The sequence below is a fragment of the Rhinopithecus bieti genome, unplaced genomic scaffold (assembly GCF_001698545.2).
Source record: "Rhinopithecus bieti isolate Rb0 unplaced genomic scaffold, ASM169854v2 scaffold_33474, whole genome shotgun sequence".
NCBI classification, from domain to species: domain Eukaryota; kingdom Metazoa; phylum Chordata; class Mammalia; order Primates; family Cercopithecidae; genus Rhinopithecus; species Rhinopithecus bieti.
Window position 1 is genome coordinate 1247699 of NW_016814460.1, and position 10973 is coordinate 1258671.

At 43.9% G+C, this 10973-nt stretch overlaps 1 protein-coding gene across 9 annotated transcripts in view; it reads left to right on the forward strand.

Moving 5' to 3' along the window:
• Positions 1 to 538: 538 nt before the first annotated feature.
• The window catches only part of LOC108514646 (cyclic AMP-dependent transcription factor ATF-7), a 123056-nt gene continuing 112621 nt past the window's right edge, over positions 539 to 10973 (forward strand). For 4 of the 9 annotated variants that reach the window (XM_017851029.1, XM_017851036.1, XM_017851034.1 and 1 more), the window contains exon 1: positions 539 to 662. The gene's annotated coding sequence lies outside the window, so the exon portion shown is untranslated. Of the gene's footprint in view, positions 663 to 834; positions 995 to 1042; positions 1517 to 2233; positions 2288 to 10973 lie in introns of those variants that run through there. The other 5 variants (XM_017851038.1, XM_017851030.1, XM_017851031.1 and 2 more) reach the window with 5 other exon arrangements.

A 10973-nucleotide genomic window follows, 5' to 3' on the forward strand; every position in this document is an offset into this window, starting at 1 on the left:
CAATGCTTTGCATGTAGTATGCCCTACGTTTTGTGAAAATATTTGCTGAATAATATAGTGATTTTAAAAAATCCTCAATTTCATGTACCTCATTTGATCATTACAACAATTTGAATAAAATGAGATTGTTAGTCCCATTGTACAGAGACTCAGAGAAGATTTTCACCCAAGGCAATAGGACTAGTAAAATGGTAGTGTTAGAATTGCTGTGCAGGTGGATTGCTTTGTCCACACATGGACTTAATTTCTAGGGCTAAGGGTATTTTACTTTGCAGTTAAGGAAGCGATGACTCTGAAAGATAGTAGTAACCACCACTACAGGCATCTGTAAAGATCTTCTCTCCTTTTTCCTTTCTCCCGCTAGATTCTGCAGCCGAACACGTGTGACTTATGTGGACAGTACTCGCTCAGTCTCCCTCCCCAGTCCTGCCCACAGTAAGCCCGACACCTTCTTTTCCCGGAGGCCCGCCTCTCGGCCGCTTTCCAACTCAGCCCCCACGGATCTCGCCCTTCCCCCGCGGCCTCACGACTTCTCGCGAGAGTTGAGCGCGCCTGGCCGGACGGGAGGAAAGTATCCGTTCCGCCGAGGGGGGAAAGGAGGAGCTGGAGAGAGATTGTAGGACCGAGCGCGGGCAGGCGGAAGGCAACGGAGCTACCAGCCGGTAAGTCCTTTTAACATTAGCTAGCCCATGATCTGACGGAACTCTCCCTTTCAACTCTGGCCAGTCCCAGCGTTCCGGGCTGGGGTCTCCCCTCCCAGTCTGTATTGGACGGGGGCGCTGAGGCGGTGGCCGGGCCCTGTCTGAGGAAGAGGGTGGGGGCATAGGCCAAAGCCGGCCAATAGGAGAGAAGGAAGCCTCGATTGGCGGCGATGAGCGCTAATGGGAGATCGCTTTTTCCTTGCCGAGTGCCGCCCCTCTTCTCTCCGTACTCCCGCCTCCTTCCTTTGGGGGGAAGGCGGGGCCAGAGGCTTGAAGTGTGGGGAGAACTTGGGGTAAGTAGCCCCAGGGGGCACAGGGCGTGGCAAGGAGAGGGGAATTGAATCCTGAGGGAAGGGTAGTCTAGTGGAGCCTAATGGAAGGATCATGGGATGGGGTGGAATGGGAGAAAGAGGAGGGATACTAAACTAGGTTAGAAACCCAGGGCTTCCCAAAGAGTGGGATTAGGAGCTTGGAATTGGAAAAGGGTAGTAGGCAGGAGGTAGGATGAGTAGATGAGAACAAAGATCTTGATCTGGTGACACAACACCCCGCTGGGTTTGTCAGGAAAGATAGATAGGGGTGGATTATAGGAAATGAGGGTCGTGGCATTTCGATTGAATTAATAAAAAGAACATCAGGGACATGATATCAGAGAGAAAGTATGGATTTGGAGAAAATTAAGTGAATGAATTTAAGAGGACAGTATGGGTGAGCTGAGTCGCCATAAGGCATGGCTTCTGGAAGGATATGAGCCTTGACAGCGATAAGAGAAGTGTTTGGGAAGGAGATGGCTGATATACACGTCTTTTGCCTAGGTATCAGGTGGTTGGGATATTGATTTAGGGCTTCTCGTGGTTATGGCACCCAGACTGGTGACCAGCCTCCAAGATGCTAGGATGGGAGTTGAGAAGGAGAAAAATAGAACACTTTCATCGCTTCTCTGATTTTCCTTCTCCCTCTCTTCTATTTCCCAAACTCTTCCGAAACACCGAGATGTGGGCTTTGGACTTAAAGCAGTCCAAGTTGGAGCCCCATAGGGACTTATATGTTGCTCTGAATTGCTTGTTATGTTCTCTGACTGGGGTGTTTATAAGCCAGGGCACCTCCTACCCAGATTCCCGCGTTGCTGCTTTCCTAACTTTAAAAGTTGGTTTTCTACTTAACAGAGGGTGTTTTAGTATCTCTGAGGGTCATGTCATATTAAGTACAGGTGTGTGGGGGGTGTGCAGAGTTTTCTCAGCAAGCTCACATGAGTCCTGTGTTTAAAAATTTTGCAGTAGTGTAATTCTTGTAGAGATACCAGTCTTTATGGGCATTCTAAGCAGAAATACTAAAATGAAGTTTGTTTTGTTAAATGTGGCTTCCCAGTCACTCTCAAAGAGTTGTCGAATGGGTGGTTACAGTTTTAGTTAACTTATATGTTTTTAAATGGTGTAAATGAAATAGACATGTTATTTCAGGAAAGTGAAAAATGTTCAGTTTTTTCCTTTGTGTCCAGACTCAGAAACTAAAGCTATGTCATAATGTCTTAGGCCAAGGGCTGGGGAAATCAAACACAATTTGTACCTACACATGGAAGTTGTAAGGTAAGTGGAGGCTCTTGCGAAATTTATCATGTCTGTAAGAAAAGAAGCTAAAGAAAAGTTTGGCAGCTCTACTAAGTAGTCTTACCAGTTCTTAATTCTGTACAGAAAAGGGTCAGGGCTTTGCCCTTTGTTTGATAGTTGTGTATCATTTAATAACGAATTGGACTAATATAGCCAATTAATAACTTCTTTGCTCTTGCGTAGATTTTGCTTTTACATTCCTTCTCTTCTCCTTTTATTTTTGAGAAGTGAAATAATGTCTGAAATATCAGTAAAGTTATTATATGAAGAGAAACCAGAGTATGTAGTTGTATTAACCTTTGGTTTTCTGCAATCAGTTGAAACTTTTCTCACTGGCCAAGAAGTTGCCCCTATAGCACATTGAGACCAATTCATTGCTGACCCTTTAGCATTAACTACTGAGTTGGGTTCTAGTATTTCACTAGAGCATTGCTATTGGACATTCAGAAAATTTCCAGTTTGCCTGGCAGCAGCACAAAAAAATACCCAGTGAGAGAAGCAGAGTCCCTTGTTTTGGTCTTCTGTCCTAGAATTGGTGATTGGCTTTGACTAGGGCACTATTAAACCCAAGATTATTTTTTCTCAGTAGTGTTACCACCTAGCAGAAAGCTAGAGTGATAACACTGCTCATCTTTCAACTTGTGGATCAAAGTTTACACCCTGTGGTAGTTTCAGTGTTGTAATTTTTAAACACGTTTGTTTACCACGGTTTTAAAATGTTAATAGCTCCACTTACTGTATCTTGTTCTCTTTCCTTTCCTCATTTTCAACCCTCAATGAAAATTGTTTTTTCAGCCAACTCTTAAACTACTTCTTTGCCTGGAGTAAAGTTGCTGGCTCTGTCTGAACACAGCTGCTCTGAAGCTCTCAGAAGTTATTGTTTTGTGCATGTCAAGACTGAGTTTTTCCTAGGCTACAGTGGGAGGGAGTTAGTATTACCGTAGCCTCCTATCCACGTCTGATAAGGAGGAGCCTTCTCCTTGCAAGGAAGTTTTAGGTGGAACAGATAGAACTCCATGTAAATATCTGACAAAACTAGCTCTCTTCTTGAGACTAGTTGGCATACTGGTATGTAATTGTCCTTTATCCCTTGATAAAAGTACTAAAGTTAAGGTACAGATGTTTCTTTGAGAAAGACAAATGCAGCATTCGTTTAAAAGGAAAAAGCATTCATTTCTTTTGTTGTTGGTTTCTCAGAAAATGGTCCTATGGTTTTGGAGTTCATGAAAAGTCTGCTGTCTCTTTAAAATATGTCAAAGAAAATAATTTTAAGCTTCTCTGACATTTACTCATTTTGACATGTTGCCTTCCTCTAAGAGGTTTTTTTTTGGGAGAGATCAAATAAATTCATGATATGTGAAAACACATCATAGCTGTTATCGCTGACGGTTGGTCTTTTAACCTCTGAATGCTCTAAGGAGAAAGTGTCCACTTCACAGATACCCTGTTCCATTATTGAAGCTTTACTTTTAGAACATTTTTTACGTTGTGCTGAAGCTCTTTAGTTCTGTTATCTGACGCCACAATAAATAAATCTAGTTCCTTGTTAACATGGTAGTCTTCAAGTAGTTCATGACACTTATGGCTTTCATTCTTTTAGAGATAGGGTCTTGCTATGTTGCCCAGGTTGGAGTGCAAGTGACGTGATCACAGATCATTGTAACCTCAAACTCCTGAACTAAAGATCTTCTAGTCCTAGCTTCCTGAGTAGCTAGGACTCTTGGCCTCAAGCAGTCCTCCCAGCCTCCAAGTGGCTGGGACCGCAGGTGCACGCCACCATGCCTGGCTAATTTTTAAATATTTTGTAGAGATGGGGTCTCCCGACATTGCCCATTCTCTTCTTGAATTCCTGGGCTCGAGCCATCTCCCCACCTTGGCCTCTAAAAGTGCTGGGATTACAGGAGGCATCTCTTTGGGGGTAAATACCCCAAGTTCTTTAAGCTTTTTTTTTTTTTTGAGACGGAGTCTCGCACTTTTGCCCTGGCTGGAGTGCAGTGGCACGATCTTGGCTTAATGCAAACTCTGCCTCCTGGGTTCACACCATTCTCCTGCCTCAGCCTCCCGAGTAACTGGGACTAGCAGGTGCCCGCTACCATGCCTGACTAATTTTTTGTATTTTTAGTAGAGATGGAGTTGCACCCTGTTAGTCAGGATGGTGTCGATATCCTGACCTCGTGATCTGCCCACCTCAGCCTCCCAAAGTGCTGGGATTACAGGCGTGAGCCACTGCTCGCGGCCAGCTATTTCTATTATTATTATTATTATTATTATTATTATTATTATTGTTATTATTTATGAGACGGAGTCTTGCTGTGTTTCCCAGGCCAGAGTGCAGTGGTGCGATCTCAGCTCACTGCAACCTCCACCTTCCTGGTTCATACGATTCTTGTCCCTCAGCCTCCCGAGTAGCTGGGAGTACAGGTGTCCACCATCCTTGCCCAGCTAATTTCTGTATTTTTAGTAGAGATGGAATTTCACCATTTTGGTCAGGCTGGTTTTGAACTCTTGACCTCAAGTGATCTGCCTACCTCAGCCTCCCAAAGTGCTGGAATTACAGGCATGAGCCGCTGAGTCCAGCCCGTACAATTTCTTAAGTGACATTTTTAATGAAAGTTCAGGCTCTTCATCAAGTAGTTATCTGAGTGGTTTATGGTTCCTTATGTAGGTCTGAACATCTCAGATATAATCTAATAAATACAAACTACGGGGGGAAGCACAACTTCTATTTTATTGCACTCTATGCCTCTGTTCTTAAAGCCTAAGATCACGTTAGTTTGTGTAGTTGATTTTTTTTTTTTTTTTTTTTTTTTTTTGAGACAGAGTCTTGCTCTGTCACCCAGGCTGGAGTACTGTGGCTCGATCTTGTCTCACTGCAACCTCTACCCCCCGGGTTCAGGCGATTCTCCTGCCTCAGCCACCCGAGTAGTTGGGATTACAGGCCTACACCACCACACCCAGCTAATTTTTTAAAAATATTTTTAGAAGAGACGGGGTTTCACCAGGCTGGTCCCGAACTCCTGACCTCAAGTGATCCACCCACCTTGGCCTCCCAAAGTGCTGGGATGATAGGCGTGAGCCACCGCGCCCAGCCATGTAGTTGATTTTTTAATGTAATTGACAATTTTACATAAGTTTATCCCTGTAATTATCATCTTGTTAATTTGGTTTGTTGTTTTAGCTTGATAATGTCATTTCACCTCTTGATCATTTCTCATGTTTGTATTATTGATAAATTTGATAAACATGATATGTGTGTTTTTGTTTTCGGTCACTGGTAAACATGTATAAGGATAGAGCAATGCTATACAACATGAATAGACTATCATTATGTTAACTTTTTTTTTTTTTTTTTTTTTGAGGCGGAGTCTCGCTCTGTGGCCCAGGCTGGAGTGCAGTGGCCGGATCTCAGCTCACTGCAAGCTCTGCCTCCCGGGTTTACACCATTCTCCTGCCTCAGCCTCCTGAGTAGCTGGGACTACAGGCGCCCGCCACCTCGCCCGGCTAGTTTTTTTTGTATTTTTTCAGTAGAGACGGGGTTTCACAGGGTTAGCCAGGATGGTCTCAATCTCCTGACCTCGTGATCCACCCGTCTCGGCCTCCCAAAGTGCTGGGATTATAGGCTTGAGCCACCGTGCCCGGCCATTATGTTAACATTAATCTGTTAGCCTTTTGGATAAAATTCAGTTGTGAATCCCACCTGCTGTTTTATATCATCTAACCTTTATTTTCTATGAAATAGCAAGAGATATTCTGTTGAAATCCAAATACAGTATATTCTGCCTCTGACATCTCTGAACTCCTAGGCTAGTGACCCTATCAAAAAAGAAAACGAAGTTGCATATTAGTTGCTGTTTGGGTATCTTATGCTACTGTTTATAGATGACTGTATAACTTACCAGTGGTTCATAAGTGATCTGTTTAATAATTCATTTAGAAAGCCTGTAATCCCAGCACTTTGGGAGGCCAAGACAGGCGGATCACGAGGTCAGGAGATCGAGACCATCCTGGCTAACACGGTGAAATCCCGTCTCTACTAAAAAATACAAAAAAAACTAGCCGGGCGAGGTGGCGGGCGCCTGTAGTCCCAGCTACTCGGGAGGCTGAGGCAGGAGAATGGCGTAAACCCGGGAGGCGAAGCTTGCAGTGAGCTGAGATCCGGCCACTGCACTCCAGCCCGGGTGACAGAGCGAGACTCCATCTCAAAATAAATAAATAAATAAATAAATAAATAAATAAATAATAATAATAATAATAATAATTCATTTAGAATCTTCTGAGAATAATATTCACCAGTCTACAGTTTTCCTGTACTCGACCTCTCTTGCCTCACATTTTAAAAAAATTTAAGAATTTTCCCCAATTTCCAAGACTGTCTTAGTCTGTTTTTTTTTTTTCATTTTCAAATAATTATAGAAAATTAACCATATTTCTTCATAGTTGCAGGGATTTTTTTGTTGTTATTTCGTTATTGTCTTTTGGTTGTGGTTTTTTTCTTTGTTTGGTTTTTTTTTTTTTTTTTTTTTTTGAGACGAAGTCTCGCTCTGTTGCCCAGGCTGGAGTGCAGTGGCACGCTCACTGCAACCTCTGCCACCGGGGTTTAAGCGATTCTCTGGCCTTAGCTTCCCAAGTAGCTGGGATTACAGGCATGTGTCACCACACCTGGCTAATTTTTGTATTTTTTTAGTAGATAGGGAGTTTTCTCCATGTTGGCCAGGCTGGTCTTGAACTCCTGACCTCAAGTGATCCGCCCACCTTGGCCTCCCAAAGTGCTGGGATTACAGACATGAGCCACTGCACTCGACCATGGTTGTTTTTTTGAAACAGGGTCTCACTCTATTGTCCAGACGGGAGCACAGTGGCACAATCATGGCTCACACTGCAGCCTCAGTCTTCCAGGCTCAAGCAATCCTCCTACCTCAGCCTCCTGAGTAGCTGAGACTAAAGGCTCATGACACTATGCCTGGCTAATTTTATTTTTTGTAGAGGTCTCATCATGTTTCCTGGGCTGGTCTCGAACTCCTGGGCTCAAGCAATCCTCCTGCCTTAGCCTCCCAAAGTGCTGAGATTACACGTGTACCTGGCCAGATTTTTTGACATTAAATGAAATTCTGTTTTGGAAACTTTTTTTTTTTCTCTAGACAGGGTCTCCCTTTGTCTCCTAGGCTGGAGTGCAATGGCGCCATCTTGGCTCACTGCAGTCTCTGCTCCTGGGCTCAAGCGATTCTCCTGCCTCAGCCTCCTGAGTAGCTAGGACTACAGGTGTGTACCACCGTGCCCATCTAATTTTTATATTTTTTGTAGAGATGGGGTTTCCCATGTTGCCTAGGCTGGTCTTGAATTCCTAAGCTCAGGTGATCTGCCTGCTTTGGCCTCCCAAAGTGCTGGAATTACAGGCGTGGGCCACCACGCCCAGCTTGTTTTGGAAACAACTTCTTTTTTTTTTTTTTTTTTGACACAGAGTCTCGCTCTGTCTCCCAGGATGCAGTGCAGTGGCGTAATCTCAGCTCACTGCAACCTCTGCCTCCTGGGTTCAAGCAGTTCTCCCTCTCAGCCTCCCAAGTAGCTGGGACTACAGGCACATGCCACCACGCATGGCTAATGTTTGTATTTTCAGTAGAGAGCTGGTTTCACCATATTGCAGGCTGGTCTCAAACTCCTGGCCTGAGGTGATGCGCCTGCCTGGGCCTCCTGAAGTGCTGGGATTACAGCGTGAGCCACTGCACCCGTCCTGGAAACTCTTTTAGAAAAAAACTTTATTCCCTGGACATTTTAACTTAGAAATAAAAGAATTAAACTACTCTCTGAAGAACAGTTGTATGTAGCTTCCCCATAATATTGACATCTCCAATTTAGACCTAACTTCTCATTTTCTGTTTTTTTTTCTTTTGGAGACAGAGTCTTGCTGTGTCACCCAGGCTGGAGTGCAGTGGTGCAATCTTGGCTCACTGCAACCTCTGCCTCCCAGGTTCAAGCAATTCTCGTGCCTCAGCCTTCCAAGTAGCTGGGACTACAGGTGCCCACCACTGTGCCCAGCTAACTTTTTGTGTTTTAGTAGAGATGGGGTTTCACCATGTTGCTCAGGGTGGTCTCGAATGCCTGAGCTCAGGCAATCCGCCTCCTTTGGCATCCCAAAGTGCTGAGATTACAGGCGAGAACCATCACGGCCCTAACTTTTCATTTTCTGTTTGGAATGAAATCCTATACCAACTATAAACACACAGACACACACACACACACACACACACACACACACACACACTTGCCATTTATAATTGTAGTTGATTAGCGAGGATGGTCTAAGTTTACCAGGCTATGTGTTGTAGGTGAAGGGTGCTACAAACGAGATAGAACTTCAGAAGACATCTCTAGGGACTAAAGACTTTACATTGGCAGCCAGCAACTTTTCCTGCTTGTTAATTTTAGACCTGACAGTTGAATTTATGTTTGAGCAATTTTAGCAGATAAATGCATTTTAAAGTACCTTCCTCTTTTGGCATTTTAATTTTACTTTCATTTTAAAAAATTGCAAATTGTGAATGAATGTGCATATTAAATTAGCATGCTACTAGTCAGGGAAGCAATGCATTTTCTTTTGATACTTTCTCATTCATCTGATAGTATTAGTTATGAATTCTCCTGGAAAGCAGAAGGATGGATTTGATAACCCCTCAAGGTCCTTTTCGGGCCAGACATTCATAAATAGAAGTTAAGATTGGCCGGGCGCGGTGGCTCAAGCCTGTAATCCCAGCACTTTGGGAGGCCGAGACGGGCGGATCACGAGGTCAGGAGATCGAGACCATCCTGGCTAATGCGGTGAAACCCCACCTCTACTAAAATACGAAGAAAACTAGCCGGGCGAGGTGGCAGGCGCCTGTTGTCCCAGCTACACGGGAGGCTGAGGCAGGAGAATGGCATAAACCCGGGAGGCGGAGCTTGCAGTGAGCTGAGATCCGGTCACTGCACTCCAGCCTGGGCGACAGAGCGAGACTCCGTCTCAAAAAAAAAAAAAAAGAAGTTAAGATCAAGGAATTTACTCTTGAAGAATCAGGAAGAAAAATAGACTGTAAAGAAAATGAAATTGAAATGTTTCTATTGACTTGGTGGGAATGGATAAACACAAGTAAGGAACATAAATGACGAGAAATAATAACTCCTTTGAGCTAAAAACAAAACAAAAACCAACAACAACAAATATTTTGCACTGGGGTCATTTTATATCTTAAAAATATTTTATCATGACATTTTCTCTTCGACATTTCCCTTGTGGACACTTTGTGTTGAAAGAATGTTGGGTTTTGTTCCTGTTAAATCATAGTATTTTGTTTCCTTCCTTTCTCTTGTTTGTCCTTTTGTTTAAAACTTTTTTTTTTTTTTTTTTTGGTCTTCTGTATAATGTACTGACTGCCTGTATACAATGAGGCAAGATTCAATTCCATTTTGAAAGTATTTGCTATATCACTTCCTCAGAAATGAAGGATGAGTGTTCCAATTCAGGAAAGGTTGTATGAAAAGATAAACTTGTGTAAAAGATAAGCTTTTAAATTTTGTAGGCCAACATTTAAGAAAGGTTCCCAACCAAAGCAAAGGTGAGTTAGTATATTAGTCTTTTTTTTTTCTTTTAATTTTTTTTTTTGAGACGTAGTCTTGCTCTGTCACCCAGGCTGGAGTGCAGTGGCACGATCTTGGCTCACTGCAGCCTCCGGCTCCTGATTACAAGCAATTCTTCTGCCTCAGCCTCCCGAGTAGCTGGGATTACAGGTGCCTACCACCATGCCTGGCTAATTTTGTATTTTAGTAGAGACGGGGTTTCAACCATGTTGGCCTGACTGGTCTCGCACCCCTGACCTCAAGTGATCCACCCACCTTGATCTCCCAAAGTGCTGGAATTACAGGTGTGAGCTGCTGTGCCTGGCCTAGTATAGTAGTTTTAAGAAGAACATAATATGTAAGCATTGGCTGGGCACAGTGGTTCACACCTATAATCCTAGCACTTTGGGAGGCTTGGGTCCAGGAGTTTGAGACCAGCCTGGGCAACATGACGAAACCTTGTCTCTACAAAAAATACAAAATTAGCCGAGTGTGGTGACGTGCGTCTGTAGCCCCAGCTACTTGGGAGGCTGAAGTGGGAGGATTGCTTCAACCCAGGAAGCAGAGGTTGCAGCCAGCCGAGGTTGCAGCACTGCACTCCAGCCTGGGCAACAAAGTGATACCCTGTCTCAAAGAAAGAAAGAATACATAAGTTTACAGTAAAACTCATTACAAACTCTTGACGTCAGGTTGTTAGCTTTTCTCATCTCTTTTTTTTTTTTTTGGAGACGGTGTCTCGTTCTGTTGCCCAGGCTGGAGTGCAGTGGCACAGGCTCGGCTCACTGCAGTCTGCCTCCCAGGTTCAAGCAGTTCTCCTGGCTTAGCATCCTGAGTAGCTGGGATTACAGGCACACACTGCTACTCCTGGCCAATTTATTTTTTTTGTATTTTATTTTATTTATTTATTTATTTATTTTTTGAGACGGAGCTCGCTCTGTCGCCCAGGCTGGAGTGCAGTGGCTGGATCTCAGCTCACTGCAAGCTCCGCCTCCCAGGTTTACACCATTCTCCTGCCTCAGCCTCCCAAGTAGCTGGGACTACAGGCGCTCGCCACCTTGCCCGGCTAGTTTTTTGTATT